The sequence below is a fragment of the Ostrea edulis genome, chromosome 1, assembly GCF_947568905.1.
Source record: "Ostrea edulis chromosome 1, xbOstEdul1.1, whole genome shotgun sequence".
Lineage (NCBI taxonomy): Eukaryota > Metazoa > Mollusca > Bivalvia > Ostreida > Ostreidae > Ostrea > Ostrea edulis.
In genome coordinates, this window is record NC_079164.1 from 80,781,211 (window position 1) to 80,799,813 (window position 18,603).

Here is an 18,603-nt window from a genome sequence, read left to right on the forward strand (position 1 = left end):
TACATCTACATTATATACATCTACATTATATACATCAACATTTAGATACATCTACATTATATACATCTACATTATATACATCAACATTTAGATACATCTACAATTAGATACATCAACATTTAGATACATCTACATTATATACATCAACATTATATACATCAACATTAGATACATCAACATTTAGATACATCAACATTTAGATACATCTACATTATATACATCAACATTTAGATACATCTACATTATATACATCAACATTTAGATACATCAACATTAGATACATCAACATTAGATACATCTACATTAGATACATCAACATTTAGATACATCTACAATTAGATACATCAACATTTAGATACATCTACATTAGATACATCTACATTAGATACATCTACATTATATACATCAACATTAGATACATCTACAATTAGATACATCAACATTTAGATACATCTACAATTAGATACATCAACATTTAGATACATCTACATTAGATACATCTACATTAGATACATCTACATTTAGATACATCTACATTTAGATACATCTACATTTAGATACATCTACATTTAGATACATCTACATTTAGATACATCAACATTTAGATACATCTACATTTAGATACATCTACATTTAGATACATCTACATTTAGATACATCAACATTTAGATACATCTACATTTAGATACATCTACATTATATACATCAACATTTAGATACATCTACATTTAGATACATCTACATTAGATACATCAACATTAGATACATCAACATTATATACATCAACATTAGATACATCAACATTTAGATACATCAACATTAGATACATCAACATTAGATACATCTACATTTAGATACATCTACATTATATACATCAACATTAGATACATCAACATTTAGATACATCAACATTAGATACATCAACATTAGATACATCTACATTAGATACATCAACATTATATACATCAACATTAGATACATCTACATTATATACATCAACATTTAGATACATCTACATTAGATACATCAACATTAGATACATCAACATTATATACATCAACATTAGATACATCAACATTTAGATACATCTACATTAGATACATTAACATTATATACATCAACATTTAGATACATCTACATTATATACATCTACATTAGATACATCAACATTAGATACATCAACATTTAGATACATCTACATTTAGATACATCTACATTTAGATACATCTACATTATATACATCAACATTATATACATCAACATTTAGATACATCAACATTAGATACATCAACATTATATACATCAACATTATATACATTAACATTAGATACATCAACATTATATACATCAACATTAGATACATCAACATTATATACATCTACATTAGATACATCTACATTAGATACATCTACATTAGATACATCAACATTTAGATACATCTACATTTAGATACATCAACATTATATACATCTACATTACATACATCAACATTTAGATACATCAACATTAGATACATCAACATTTAGATACATCAACATTTAGATACATCAACATTAGATACATCAACATTTAGATACATCAACATTTAGATACATCAACATTAGATACATCAACATTTAGATACATCAACATTTAGATACATCTACATTAGATACATCTACATTATATACATCTACATTAGATACATCTACATTATATACATCTACATTTAGATACATCAACATTTAGATACATCTACATTTTGATACATCTACATTAGATACATCAACATTTAGATACATCAACATTAGATACATCAACATTTAGATACATCAACATTTAGATACATCTACATTAGATACATCAACATTTAGATACATCTACATTACATACATCTACATTAGATACATCTACATTATATACATCAACATTTAGATACATCTACATTAGATACATCTACATTAGATACATCAACATTTAGATACATCAACATTTAGATACATCTACATTAGATACATCAACATTTAGATACATCTACATTATATACATCAACATTAGATACATCAACATTAGATACATCAACATTTAGATACATCTACATTATATACATCAACATTTAGATACATCTACAATTAGATACATCAACATTTAGATACATCTACATTAGATACATCAACATTTAGATACATCTACATTATATACATCTACATTATATACATCAACATTAGATACATCAACATTTAGATACATCAACATTAGATACATCTACATTATATACATCAACATTTAGATACATCTACAATTAGATACATCAACATTTAGATACATCTACATTAGATACATCTACATTAGATACATCTACATTATATACATCAACATTTAGATACATCTACAATTAGATACATCAACATTTAGATACATCTACATTAGATACATCAACATTTAGATACATCAACATTTAGATACATCTACATTAGATACATCTACATTAGATACATCTACATTAGATACATCTACATTTAGATACATCTACATTATATACATCTACATTAGATACATCTACATTATATACATCAACATTAGATACATCTACAATTAGATACATCAACATTTAGATACATCTACATTATATACATCTACATTAGATACATCTACATTTAGATACATCTACATTTAGATACATCTACATTTAGATACATCTACATTTAGATACATCTACATTTAGATACATCTACATTTAGATACATCTACATTTAGATACATCTACATTTAGATACATCTACATTTAGATACATCTACATTTAGATACATCAACATTTAGATACATCTACATTATATACATCTACATTAGATACATCTACATTTAGATACATCTACATTTAGATACATCTACATTTAGATACATCTACATTTAGATACATCAACATTTAGATACATCTACATTTAGATACATCTACATTTAGATACATCTACATTTAGATACATCTACATTTAGATACATCAACATTTAGATACATCTACATTTAGATACATCTACATTATATACATCAACATTTAGATACATCTACATTTAGATACATCTACATTAGATACATCAACATTAGATACATCAACATTATATACATCAACATTAGATACATCAACATTTAGATACATCAACATTAGATACATCAACATTAGATACATCTACATTTAGATACATCTACATTTAGATACATCTACATTATATACATCAACATTAGATACATCTACATTAGATACATCTACATTTAGATACATCAACATTTAGATACATCAACATTATATACATCAACATTAGATACATCTACATTAGATACATCAACATTAGATACATCAACATTTAGATACATCTACATTAGATACATTAACATTATATACATCAACATTTAGATACATCTACATTTAGATACATCTACATTTAGATACATCTACATTAGATACATCAACATTAGATACATCAACATTTAGATACATCTACATTTAGATACATCTACATTTAGATACATCTACATTATATACATCAACATTATATACATCAACATTTAGATACATCAACATTAGATACATCAACATTATATACATCAACATTATATACATTAACATTAGATACATCAACATTATATACATCAACATTAGATACATCTACATTAGATACATCTACATTAGATACATCTACATTAGATACATCAACATTTAGATACATCTACATTTAGATACATCAACATTATATACATCTACATTACATACATCAACATTTAGATACATCAACATTAGATACATCAACATTTAGATACATCAACATTTAGATACATCTACATTAGATACATCTACATTATATACATCTACATTAGATACATCTACATTTAGATACATCAACATTATATACATCAACATTTAGATACATCAACATTTAGAGACATCAACATTTAGATACATCAACATTATATACATCTACATTATATACATCTACATTTAGATACATCAACATTATATACATCAACATTAGATACATCAACATTATATACATTAACATTAGATACATCTACATTTAGATACATCTACATTAGATACATCTACATTTAGATACATCTACATTAGATACATCTACATTTAGATACATTTACATTATATACATCTACATTTAGATACATTTACATTTAGATACATCAACATTTAGATACATCTACATTAGATACATCTACATTATATACATCAACATTTAGATACATCTACATTAGATACATCAACATTATATACATCAACATTATATACATTAACATTAGATACATCAACATTATATACATCAACATTATATACATCAACATTATATACATCAACATTATATACATCAACATTATATACATCTACATTTAGATACATCTACATTTAGATACATCTACATTATATACATTAACATTAGATACATCTACATTAGATACATCTACATTATATACATCTACATTATATACATCAACATTTAGATACATCAACATTAGATACATCAACATTTAGATACATCAACATTTAGATACATCTACATTAGATACATCTACATTATATACATCAACATTTAGATACATCTACATTTAGATACATCAACATTAGATACATCAACATTTAGATACATCAACATTTAGATACATCAACATTTAGATACATCTACATTAGATACATCTACATTAGATACATCTACATTAAATACATCTACATTAGATACATCAACATTTAGATACATCTACATTAGATACATCTACATTTAGATACATCTACATTATATACATCTACATTTAGATACATCAACATTAGATACATCAACATTATATACATCAACATTTAGATACATCTACATTTAGATACATCTACATTATATACATCAACATTAGATACATCAACATTAGATACATCAACATTAGATACATCAACATTTAGATACATCTACATTATATACATCAACATTAGATACATCAACATTTAGATACATCAACATTATATACATCTACATTAGATACATCAACATTTAGATACATCAACATTAGATACATCTACATTAGATACATCTACATTTAGATACATCTACATTAGATACATCTACATTTAGATACATCAACATTTAGATACATCTACATTAGATACATCAACATTTAGATACATCAACATTAGATACATCTACATTAGATACATCTACATTTAGATACATCTACATTAGATACATCTACATTTAGATACATCAACATTTAGATACATCTACATTAGATACATCAACATTTAGATACATCTACATTATATACATCAACATTAGATACATCAACATTTAGATACATCAACATTATATACATCAACATTTAGATACATCAACATTAGATACATCAACATTAGATACATCAACATTTAGATACATCTACATTTAGATACATCTACATTTAGATACATCAACATTTAGATACATCTACATTTAGATACATCAACATTTAGATACATCAACATTATATACATCAACATTTAGATACATCTACATTTAGATACATCAACATTAGATACATCAACATTAGATACATCAACATTATATACATCAACATTTAGATACATCTACATTTAGATACATCAACATTATATACATCAACATTAGATACATCTACATTATATACATCAACATTTAGATACATCAACATTAGATACATCAACATTAGATACATCAACATTATATACATCAACATTATATACATCAACATTTAGATACATCTACATTAGATACATCTACATTAGATACATCAACATTATATACATCAACATTTAGATACATCTACATTTAGATACATCAACATTAGATACATCAACATTAGATACATCAACATTATATACATCAACATTATATACATCAACATTTAGATACATCAACATTAGATACATCTACATTTAGATACATCAACATTAGATACATCTACATTATATACATCAACATTAGATACATCAACATTAGATACATCAACATTAGATACATCTACATTTAGATACATCTACATTAGATACATCAACATTATATACATCAACATTTAGATACATCTACATTATATACATCAACATTATATACATCAACATTATATACATCAACATTATATACATCAACATTAGATACATCAACATTTAGATACATCTACATTTAGATACATCAACATTAGATACATCAACATTAGATACATCTACATTAGATACATCTACATTAGATACATCTACATTATATACATCAACATTATATACATCAACATTATATACATCAACATTAGATACATCAACATTAGATACATTAACATTTAGATACATCTACATTAGATACATCTACATTAGATACATCAACATTATATACATCAACATTAGATACATCTACATTATATACATCAACATTATATACATCAACATTTAGATACATCTACATTAGATACATCTACATTAGATACATCTACATTATATACATCAACATTATATACATCAACATTTAGATACATCTACATTAGATACATCTACATTATATACATCAACATTAGATACATCAACATTTAGATACATCAACATTAGATACATCAACATTAGATACATCTACATTATATACATCAACATTATATACATCAACATTTAGATACATCTACATTAGATACATCTACATTTAGATACATCAACATTTAGATACATCTACATTTAGATACATCAACATTAGATACATCAACATTAGATACATCAACATTTAGATACATCTACATTATATACATCAACATTATATACATCAACATTATATACATCAACATTAGATACATCTACATTATATACATCTACATTAGATACATCTACATTAGATACATCTACATTAGATACATCTACATTATATACATCTACATTATATACATCAACATTAGATACATCAACATTTAGATACATCTACATTATATACATCTACATTATATACATCAACATTTAGATACATCTACATTAGATACATCAACATTAGATACATCAACATTTAGATACATCTACATTATATACATCAACATTAGATACATCAACATTTAGATACATCTACATTATATACATCAACATTAGATACATCAACATTATATACATCAACATTAGATACATCAACATTTAGATACATCAACATTAGATACATCTACATTAGATACATCTACATTATATACATCTACATTATATACATCTACATTAGATACATCAACATTTAGATACATCTACATTATATACATCTACATTAGATACATCAACATTTAGATACATCTACATTATATACATCAACATTAGATACATCAACATTTAGATACATCTACATTATATACATCAACATTTAGATACATCTACATTTAGATACATCTACATTAGATGCATCTACATTAGATACATCAACATTATATACATCTACATTATATACATTTACATTAGATACATCTACATTATATACATCTACATTAGATACATCTACATTAGATACATCTACATTTAGATACATCTACATTATATACATCAACATTTAGATACATCAACATTAGATACATCAACATTTAGATACATCTACATTAGATACATCAACATTTAGATACATCAACATTTAGATACATCTACATTAGATACATCAACATTTAGATACATCAACATTTAGATACATCTACATTATATACATCTACATTAGATACATCAACATTTAGATACATCAACATTAGATACATCAACATTATATACATCAACATTTAGATACATCTACAATTAGATACATCAACATTTAGATACATCAACATTAGATACATCAACATTAGATACATCTACATTATATACATCTACATTAGATACATCAACATTTAGATACATCTACATTAGATACATCTACATTAGATACATCAACATTTAGATACATCAACATTTAGATACATCTACATTAGATACATCAACATTTAGATACATCTACATTATATACATCAACATTAGATACATCAACATTAGATACATCAACATTTAGATACATCTACATTATATACATCAACATTTAGATACATCTACAATTAGATACATCAACATTTAGATACATCTACATTAGATACATCAACATTTAGATACATCTACATTATATACATCTACATTATATACATCTACATTATATACATCAACATTTAGATACATCTACATTATATACATCTACATTATATACATCAACATTTAGATACATCTACATTAGATACATCAACATTTAGATACATCAACATTAGATACATCAACATTAGATACATCTACATTATATACATCAACATTATATACATCAACATTTAGATACATCTACAATTAGATACATCAACATTTAGATACATCAACATTTAGATACATCAACATTTAGATACATCAACATTAGATACATCTACATTATATACATCAACATTTAGATACATCTACAATTAGATACATCAACATTTAGATACATCTACATTAGATACATCTACATTAGATACATCTACATTATATACATCAACATTTAGATACATCTACAATTAGATACATCAACATTTAGATACATCTACATTAGATACATCAACATTTAGATACATCAACATTTAGATACATCTACATTAGATACATCTACATTTAGATACATCTACATTATATACATCTACATTAGATACATCTACATTTAGATACATCTACATTAGATACATCAACATTTAGATACATCAACATTTAGATACATCTACATTAGATACATCAACATTTAGATACATCTACATTATATACATCAACATTAGATACATCTACATTAGATACATCTACATTTAGATACATCTACATTATATACATCTACATTAGATACATCTACATTATATACATCAACATTAGATACATCTACAATTAGATACATCAACATTTAGATACATCTACAATTAGATACATCAACATTTAGATACATCTACATTAGATACATCTACATTAGATACATCTACATTAGATACATCTACATTAGATACATCTACATTTAGATACATCTACATTTAGATACATCTACATTTAGATACATCAACATTTAGATACATCTACATTTAGATACATCTACATTATATACATCAACATTTAGATACATCTACATTTAGATACATCTACATTAGATACATCAACATTAGATACATCAACATTATATACATCAACATTAGATACATCAACATTTAGATACATCAACATTAGATACATCAACATTAGATACATCTACATTTAGATACATCTACAATTAGATACATCTACATTTAGATACATCAACATTTAGATACATCAACATTAGATACATCAACATTAGATACATCAACATTAGATACATCTACATTTAGATACATCAACATTATATACATCAACATTAGATACATCAACATTAGATACATCTACATTAGATACATCTACATTTAGATACATCAACATTTAGATACATCAACATTATATACATCTACATTTATATACATCAACATTTAGATACATCAACATTATATACATCTACATTAGATACATCAACATTAGATACATCTACATTTAGATACATCAACATTTAGATACATCTACATTATATACATCTACATTAGATACATCAACATTAGATACATCTACATTAGATACATCTACATTATATACATCTACATTTAGATACATCTACATTTAGATACATCTACATTTAGATACATCTACATTATATACATCTACATTTAGATACATCTACATTTAGATACATCAACATTAGATACATCAACATTAGATACATCTACATTATATACATCAACATTTAGATACATCTACATTTAGATACATCAACATTTAGATACATCAACATTAGATACATCTACATTTAGATACATCTACATTTAGATACATCTACATTTAGATACATCTACATTTAGATACATCTACATTATATACATCAACATTATATACATCAACATTTAGATACATCAACATTAGATACATCAACATTTAGATACATCAACATTATATACATCTACATTTAGATACATCTACATTATATACATCAACATTATATACATCAACATTATATACATCAACATTATATACATTAACATTATATACATTAACATTATATACATCAACATTAGATACATCTACATTATATACATCAACATTATATACATCAACATTAGATACATCAACATTATATACATCTACATTATATACATCAACATTATATACATCAACATTAGATACATCTACATTATATACATCAACATTATATACATCAACATTATATACATCAACATTATATACATTAACATTAGATACATCAACATTATATACATCAACATTAGATACATCAACATTAGATACATCTACATTTAGATACATCAACATTAGATACATCTACATTATATACATCAACATTAGATACATCTACATTTAGATACATCAACATTAGATACATCTACATTTAGATACATCTACATTTAGATACATCTACATTATATACATCAACATTAGATACATCTACATTAGATACATCAACATTTAGATACATCAACATTATATACATCTACATTTATATACATCAACATTTAGATACATCAACATTATATACATCTACATTAGATACATCAACATTAGATACATCTACATTTAGATACATCTACATTATATACATCAACATTTAGATACATCTACATTTAGATACATCTACATTAGATACATCAACATTAGATACATCAACATTATATACATCAACATTAGATACATCAACATTTAGATACATCAACATTATATACATCTACATTTATATACATCAACATTTAGATACATCAACATTATATACATCTACATTAGATACATCAACATTAGATACATCTACATTTAGATACATCAACATTATATACATCTACATTATATACATCAACATTTAGATACATCTACATTAGATACATCAACATTTAGATACATCTACATTATATACATCAACATTAGATACATCAACATTTAGATACATCAACATTATATACATCAACATTTAGATACATCTACATTAGATACATCAACATTTAGATACATCAACATTAGATACATCAACATTAGATACATTAACATTTAGATACATCAACATTATATACATCAACATTAGATACATCTACATTATATACATCTACATTAGATACATCAACATTATATACATCAACATTAGATACATCAACATTTAGATACATCAACATTAGATACATCTACATTAGATACATCAACATTTAGATACATCTACATTATATACATCAACATTAGATACATCAACATTAGATACATTAACATTTAGATACATCAACATTATATACATCAACATTAGATACATCTACATTATATACATCTACATTAGATACATCAACATTATATACATCAACATTAGATACATCAACATTTAGATACATCAACATTAGATACATCTACATTAGATACATCAACATTTAGATACATCTACATTAGATACATCAACATTAGATACATCTACATTAGATACATCTACATTTAGATACATCTACATTATATACATCAACATTAGATACATCAACATTTAGATACATCAACATTAGATACATCTACATTAGATACATCAACATTTAGATACATCTACATTAGATACATCAACATTAGATACATCTACATTAGATACATCTACATTAGATACATCAACATTATATACATCAACATTAGATACATCAACATTAGATACATCTACATTAGATACATCTACATTAGATACATCTACATTAGATACATCTACATTAGATACATCAACATTATATACATCAACATTTAGATACATCTACATTAGATACATCAACATTAGATACATCTACATTAGATACATCAACATTTAGATACATCAACATTAGATACATCTACATTAGATACATCAACATTTAGATACATCAACATTAGATACATCAACATTTAGATACATCAACATTTAGATACATCTACATTATATACATCTACATTAGATACATCAACATTTAGATACATCTACATTTAGATACATCGACTTTTTAGCTACATGTATTAACAATAATCATTTTCATTCATATGTCAACTCAATATATCCCAGTGAACTCAAAATAAAAGACACCACAGAGTCTTCCACATCTGCTTCGTATTTCATTATTTTATTAAACATAGGTTTATGTTAACGGCAAACTTACAACTCAACTTTATGACAAACGGGATTATTTCAGCTTCTCCTTCATCAACTTCCCATATTTATGTAGCAATATTCTATTTTCACCTGCATGTGGTGTTTATGTCTCTCAACTGATTTGATACACAAGAGTTTGTTCTGCGTATGATCAGTTTTTAAATCGAGACAGGCTGCTAACAAATAAATTGATGTTACAGGGGTTTCAACAGTCTCGTTTAAAGTACATGTATTTCGCAAATTCTATGGTCGTTATAACGATCTAGTTTGCCAATACAACCTGCCATTGCGTAAAATGCTGTCTGACATGTTTCATATCAATTGTTAGGCCTTTCTTTGCACACAAAGGGCTCATGGCGGGTGTGATCGGTCAACAAGGGATGCTTACTCCTCCTTGGCACCTGATCCCACCTCTGGTATATCCATGGGGTCCGTGTTTGCCCAACTCTCTATTTGTATTGCTTATAGGAGTTGTGATAGTGATCACTGTTTGTTCTGGCACGTTGATGGTTACAATAACTGAAAACCACCATGGGTGTATAGATGGGTGTAGTCTAGAATTATGTGCTTCAAGTTGCACCCGGGTCATCAACGAAATAATCGATTGCATACAGCATGCGCAATGTGCTCTTAGAATTTGATTCCGATGAATAAAAGAATTTGGAAAGCACATCAAATCACCAAATTAAGGAATGGTGGATTAGTCTTTCATTGGTGGATAAATCTATTTATAGGGATTCCGAAATGTTCGACTTGTATAATCCAGTGGTAAAAGAAAGGGGGAGGGGTATATGGAATTTTGCTTCATGAATGCTTTACAGACCACTTTAGATCGTATAGCAAAGCAATGTAATTCTGACATGAGACTACAGAAAGTGTATGCAGAACATCCTTTTGGAAAGCCAGATGTGGTGTCTTCGAATGGGAAACTTTGAATCCGTATTGTAGACCTAACGTGCCCCATGTCATTGATTTGAAGAAACTACCCAAAGATGCTTGCATATTGATATGACTATAATCATGGATGTGTTGCTCGTGAAAATATTCTTCTGTAAAACTGACCCCCTTCCGAAGCCCCATCGTACCCCTACCCCCTTCCGGCTAGGATTTGAATAAACATTTGGACCTAAATTACCTGATAGAAGTTTTCTCTTCTTCCATATATTCCAATGTAAAACTCTGATGTGGTCTCATCCTCCCCCGAATGCATTGATTTCAACAAATTTCAATCTGCACAACCTGAGGGTGCCTCTCTATTAACATGACTAATATAATGGCTAAACTTGTTCATACGGAAAAAAATTTTAAACTTTAAATTTCTATTGATGTGGTTATAACGCGAAATATGCTATACATAGATATTGTTACCGTATGTAAAACAGGAACCCGTGATTGGTGCAACGAATGAAGGCTGGCGTTTATCCATTTATAAGTAAAGAACTACCGTATATACACACACTAACACGCCTACATTTTACACACGCATATTGAGAATTTTTGGTATGTATATGCTTCTAGAAAGTTTTATTGAATGTACTTTGTAATTGATTAATACCGTGTTGCTGAGCTAACAACTTTTAATACGGGAACCACGAAATTTCAGTCATACTTGTTATAATTATGAATCAAACGATGGAAGTCCGCAGCACGAAGCCACCTTGGAGTAAAAACCTTCAACATGTCCCTCATCTCACTCAAGATAATATATAATTATACATATACATGTATTAGTTTCTCACAAGTGGTAATCTCGAAAGCTTACAGAAGGTACAAACTGACTATTCTGAACGACTTATGAGGGTGGTCGGTGGGGAAATGCACATATTTTGGATAAATTATTGATTCTGTATAAAAATAATTTCTTTGTAGAAGGGGGGGGGGGGATATGTACATAAGACCTATACAAGCTATCCACACTTCAGGTGCCTGTGATTTGAACATGTTTTGAAGAAGAACAACTTGCACTATATGATAAAGCCCCTTTCACACATTCACGGATGACAGCCGGTCGACGCCAGATGCAAAATTCTAAGTCATCCGGGGTGATCCGGCATCTAAGGTTCTAATGCCGGTGCCAACACGGTCTATTTACGATGCAAACACGCAAAACGCCGGTTTCTCTGCGGATAAGCACGATAGCTACCCGTACGTTCCGGGGGGAAAAACCCGGTCGGTGCCGGCATGATCACGGAGCGTACGGAAGATCACGGTTTCTGCCGGTCTTCCCACGGTTGTTTCACGGACATACGCGGATGTCCACGAATTCTCACGGTCTTTCTCCTGCGTTTGTACACAAGGTCGTACGGTGTCAAATGCACTTTTAATTATTTTCATGTCACGAGATCTAAATGATATGCTTTTGTTCAGCATGAAGTTAACTTTGCTAACTGCAAAAGCTATACTTTTGCAGCAGGACGAAGGACAGAGAAGACAAACGAATAAAATACGTCGAAGGAAAAAGAGGTGTATATGGGTTAAACCATGGCTTCTCAGAAGATCGCTCTATAGAGTATTGACAGTATGTACAAGTAATGACTGAACTGATTTCTGAAGATGTCAATGGGTACAGAAATTGTATGAGGGTAGACCCAGATACATTTCAAGAAGTTTTTGCTTGAGTGGGACCAAGAATTGAAAAGCAAGATACATTTTGCAGAAAAGTACTGGAACCTGGGCTAAAGCTTGCTAACACCTTGCGCTACTTGGCTACAGGCAACAGCTACAAGTCTCTGCAGTATGGCTTTAGGGTTGCCTACAATACAATTTCAATTCTTATCATTGAAGTTTGTAAGGCAATTACTGAAGAATATTCAACTGAAGTTATGGTTTGCCCTTTCTCCACGGAAGCTTGGCAGGAAGTGGTTGAAGGATTTAACAACAGATGGAATTTTTCCCATTGTATAGGAGTGAATGATAGGAAGCACATTGCAATTAGATGTCCAAAGAGAGCAGGGTCACTCTACTACAACTATAAGGGCTTTCATTCCATCGTTCTCCTGGCTTTAGTTGATGCTGACTATAAGTTTCTCTATGTTAATATTGGTGTCCGCGGTGCAGGCTCAGATGCTGGAGTCTTTAGTGAGGCAGAATTAAAGGAAGTTTTGATTGATTGATTGATTGATTGATATTTTCCGCCACACTCAACAATTTTTCAGTTGTCTGGTAGCGCTCAGTTTTTCAGATAACTGAAAAATGGAAGTATTGGACTACCAGAACCGGCTCCCCTGCCTAACGATAACCGACTCATGCCGTATTTTGTCGCTGGGGAGTATGCGTTTGCTTTAAAGCCCTGGATGATGAAGCCTATGCTTCACAGAAATATGTCGGTGGAAGAGCGAGTTTTGAATTATAGACTATCAAGAGCTCGACGGGTGGTTGAAAATACAGTTGGTCTTCTGGCTTCCAGATTCAGGTGCCTTCTAACATCAATGACTCAAAGTCCGCATAGACTAAGCACCATAACACTTGCTTGTTGCGTGTTGCACAATATCCTTAGGCTCAAGAACCTCACTATGGCTGCTTTCTTCTTTAAAAAAGGTCTTTGTTTGTATATCTTTATACCCTTTCAGCCGCTTGTTGTACAGGATCTCGTGTTCCCTGTACCAATCTGCCACGCCTTGCTCCTGTTCCTCTGTCAGGTTTAAAGGTTGTCTCTTCTTTCTCTTCATCTCTAGCTTTCTCTTCTACATCAGCAACTACTGCATCACCAGGTGCTGTCTCATGAAGAACGTCTTGTGCTGAGGGTCCCTGAATGATGTATTGTGTCTCTGGTTGAATCATCTGGGTCGGGTGAATAAGCTCTGGAGACATCTGAATCAGCCGTTGATGATGGGCCTGGCGACACATCTCGTGCACTTTTTATGGCAACGTTGCTCCTCTTGATTGTCCTTCTTTTAGGCGGCATGGTGGCTGCAGTAGTAAGAATGTATTTTATAGTCAAAAGTCTTGTAGCGAGGGTGAAAATAGAATGACTGCTGGAGACGTCATCCGTCCACTGCTGGGATCAACCTTAGTCCCACCGTGTACAGACCATAATCAATCCGGCGGCTTCGGGGACACCGGCCGTGTTGACACCGGTAGTGTCCGTGTCAACTGTCTGCTATGTATACCTTCGCCGTGTTCACATCGTGACTGTCCGTGTAGTTTCCGGGAACAATCCATGTACATTCCGTAGACATCCGTATTCTTCAGCAGAAAAGTTTCGTACACGGATGACCCCGGACTTTACACGGTTACTTTGGTGGCTACACGGACTTCTCGGTTGATACACGGAACCTACACAGATCAATACGGATGATTTTCTTCCGGGACGATCCGGGAAAAAATTAAACATGTTTAATTTTGTTCCCGGTTTGGCTTGACCATGCCGGATGGTCCCGGACGCCGCTGGATGCATATACAGTGTGTACACGGTGATGGCGGATTGTCATGGATTGACAATCCGGGATGACCCGGGGTCTCATCCGCGAAAGGAGCTTAAGGACCTTTCACACATTCACGGATGAGACGCCGGATTGTCAATCCGTGATGGTCCGTGACAATCTGCCATCACCGTGTACAAACCGTGTATATGCATTCGGCTTCGTCCGGGACAATTCGGACACCTCCGCTTATCCCCTCCTGCGCAAACTATGAAATAAATTTTAGTTTATCAGACAGGGAATTACCTACCTACATATCTGAAGTTACAGATAAGTTTAAAAGCATAACCGATATTTGTACACAGATGAAAAGTAAAATAAATTCGAAATTTCCTCATCTCTCTCTCTCTCTCTCTCTCTCTCTCTCTCTCTCTCTGTGTTGAAAAAGGCCTTGGTATCTAAACAATCTCATGGAGATAGTAGTTTACCAGGAATAAATGAAGGGGGAAGTCCTGCTATGGGGCCGGGGGGGGGGGGGGGGGGGAGTCTGACTCTACAACTAGTGATATAGTAGGTCTTCCCACGGGGAAGTCTGGCTCTAGAGTGAGACTTCCCAGAGGGTTCTCCTGCTCTAGAATGAGCCTTCCCCCAGGGGGAAGGCTCACTCTATCTAGAGCCAGGCTTCCGGGGGAAGACTCACTCTACAACACCGGCACCGACCCGCATTTTATTCCGGGACATACGGGTAGCTACCGTACTTGTTCGTAGAGAAACTGTCGTTTTCCGTGTCTGCATCGTGATAAGACCGTGTTGACACCGGCATTGCGACGTCACAGAGCCCAAAGATGTCGGATCACCCCGGATGACTAGAATTTTGCATCCGGCGTCGACCGGCTCCTGATCCGTGAATGTGTGAAAGGGGCTTTAAGGAACCTTACTCTTACTCTGGAGTCGTGATCTATATATGTTTCTTTTAGGTGGAAGGTCACTGCCATGCCTTACAATCTCTGAACAATCTTCCAGTTTACAAACCATACAATACTAAGACTTATATAGCGCCCTAATCAATTAAAAATCTCTAAAGCGCTTTACATAAAAAAAAGTATACAATTCAAAGTAAAAACATCAATATCCTACATAAAAAATGATGGTACATGCATATGATTGTCAGGCGCGTAGCTGCCTATACGCAGGTACGCAACTGCGTACACATCATTTGCGAGAGAGAGAGAGAGAGAGAGAGAGAGAGAGAGAGAGAGAGAGAGAGAAAGAAAGAAAGAGGGAGCTGGAGCTTTTTGCCCGTGAAAAGTTTGACTAAAATAACTAGAAAAAAGAACATTCGTAAAACGAATGTAAAGTCAGTCCAAGTACACACGATGAGTTGGCATAATAAAACACTTTAGGAAATGTTTTCGTGAATTCTTTTGGGTTTGGACATTGACAAGAAACCCTGTTGTTTATAAACAAAGATATGTGATTTCACTGGTAAAACTCGGGAGCTTGTGGGGACTCCCCAGGGCTTTGCACTGAACCCACTGGGGGCCGCAAGGCGTTCCTCCACCCGACCCCTTGCCATAATTTGCGTACACTTCATTTTCTTTCTGGCTACGCGCCTGATTGTAATACACTTTAACGTATTCAATGTATAACGAAAGGATAATGAACAAGTTTGAAGGATTTATTGTTTATTGTTATTAAATAATGATGAAAGTGAAGTAGATGAAATTTAGAAATTTACATGACAAGTAAATGATTAGAAGCTGACCTTTTTGCATTTGAGACATTTTTAAAGAGTTATCTGCCGTTTATAAAAATAAGAAAAACTAATTTTCTAAAATTGTGTGTGGTAAATGATTAATGTTATTTCGTATTTTCATAGAGAGAAAGTGTATGTAACTTTCTATCAAGAGATTTAAATGTGAAAATATAATTTCTTTTTTAAATATTTTGGTAAAACATGCTCTTCCCATAGACTTCAAAGTTAAATTCTAGGTGAAATGAATCAAGCAGTAAACAAAATTATGAAAATTCCTACGGTGCATT

The 18,603-nt window shown here is 30.3% G+C and overlaps 1 protein-coding gene across 1 annotated transcript in view; it reads right to left on the reverse strand.

Moving 5' to 3' along the window:
- The window catches only part of LOC130054058 (uncharacterized), a 1,204,346-nt gene that overhangs the window by 708,534 nt on the left and 477,209 nt on the right, over nt 1-18,603 (reverse strand). The window lies entirely within an intron of this gene.